The following is a 1593-nucleotide window of genomic DNA, read 5'->3' on the forward strand; positions in this document are numbered from 1 at the left end:
CCCACCAGGGGGCGGGGCTGGCTGGCATGTGGTGCTGGGGGATCGAACCGCGGTTTCTGTGCTTCGCCAAGCTTGTTCCAAGTAGGTGCTTTAGACCACTGAGCCATCTCACCAGCCAAGAAGGAAAATTCTTAGATCATTAAAAAGCTTTACAATATTTAAGTGAAACCTCTAGAAAAAGCAAGTGTTTCACAAGTTACTTCAGTGATTGAGAGTACTTTTAGAAAACTGGTAGTGGGCGACCTAGAAGATGTTCTGACCCAAAGAATGACCAGAAGGATGCCCAAGCAGAGGTGGAGCAGCAGAATGGAGGAGCTCCTAACCTGTGCGCCGCATCTCCTGCGCAGGGGTATTCCAGCCCTACCTGTTCAGGGGCCAGGACCCGCGGAGACGGAAGCACTGCCAGCCTGCTGGTGGTGGAAAGCCATCAGGAAGAATCAAAGGGGACGCGTGAACAAAAGCCCTTTCAGCTGCGGTAAATACTCCTGCAGTGGGGAGCAGCAAGCAAATCCACCCTGTGAAGCTGGCTGTACCGCGTCTGCCCAGTCCCGCCTTCCTTTCTCCTTGCCCCGAGAAAGCCCCCAGAGGAGAGGCAAGCCTTCCTGGTCGCCTCCACTCGCTAGACTGCTTACTCCCACAATAATCCACACCAAAAATTTAGGGAAGAATGCTCTGCCCAGACCGACCTCGCTGTCTCTCGCTTCTCTCTGACACCTTCGAGACACTCAGCTTTAAAAACAGGTGTTGCAGGACACTGCGCATAGGCCCTCACGGGTGTTTTGTTTGCGTCTTCTTCACAGAAACCGTGGATGATGCGAGAATAACGTGCACCACACGACACCGGGAAAGGAGCAGAAGTGGGGTGTTGGGCTCGGAGAATTGGGGCGAGCCCCAAGAAGGGGAGTCCCCGCCCCAGGAAGACATCCGGTAAGGAGACCAACAGGAGACCCGTAAAGAGACCCTGCCCAAGGACAGACCCGGAACAGGCGTTCCTCCCGGCCTGGAAGGAGGGGTCCACAAAGGGACCTCCTCGAGAACGAGGGACGAGGAGGGTGGCCCCGCGGCACTCACCAAGACGCAGGAGGCGGCACTCAGGACGGCCCGCCCGAGCGTCAGCTGTCCCGACCGGGAGCTCCGTGGCGCCGCAGGCCGAGAGCTGGGCGCGGGCGCCCCCCACATCCCTTCCTCAGCGGCTGCGGGGCGGGATCCGGACCTCAAGGAGGCCGCCGCCCTCTCCCCACGCAGATTCCTCCAGGAACGCCCAGCAGGAAAGGAGGTGCGGCCTCTTCCAGGGAGCGCGGCGGTCCGAGCGCTCCGCGCGGGGCGGTGCATGCTGGGAGATGGAGTTCCGCGGGCCGGCCGCCCGGCCGACCTCCTCGTCCTAGGAGCGCCTCAGAGCGCGCGTGTGGCTCGAGAGCCCTCGCTGTCGGCCGCCCTCGCAGAGGGGGCGGGGTCCCTTCCAGAGGCGGCGTGTGCAGACCTGTGGGGCCGTCGCGTCGCCTTACGCGGCGGGAGTCCAGGCCGAGGCGGGCGCCCGAGCCGCGAGTCGCGAGCGCCTGCGCGGAGGTCGGCGGCGGGTCGGAGCGCCTGCGC

The 1593-nt window shown here is 62.5% G+C and overlaps 1 protein-coding gene across 2 annotated transcripts in view; it reads right to left on the minus strand.

Moving 5' to 3' along the window:
* Positions 1–1248, minus strand: part of Tmco3 (transmembrane and coiled-coil domains 3) — a 35910-nt gene extending 34662 nt beyond the window's left edge. The window contains exon 1 of one of the 2 annotated variants that reach the window (XM_023715198.1): positions 1072–1248. The gene's annotated coding sequence lies outside the window, so the exon portion shown is untranslated. The remainder of the gene's footprint in view (positions 1–1071) is intronic. The other variant, XM_004631156.2, reaches the window with a different exon arrangement.
* Between the last annotated feature and the right edge of the window lie 345 nt (positions 1249–1593).

This window comes from Octodon degus, unplaced genomic scaffold, assembly GCF_000260255.1.
Source record: "Octodon degus isolate 3935 unplaced genomic scaffold, OctDeg1.0 scaffold00039, whole genome shotgun sequence".
In the NCBI taxonomy this organism is placed as follows: Eukaryota; Metazoa; Chordata; class Mammalia; order Rodentia; family Octodontidae; genus Octodon; species Octodon degus.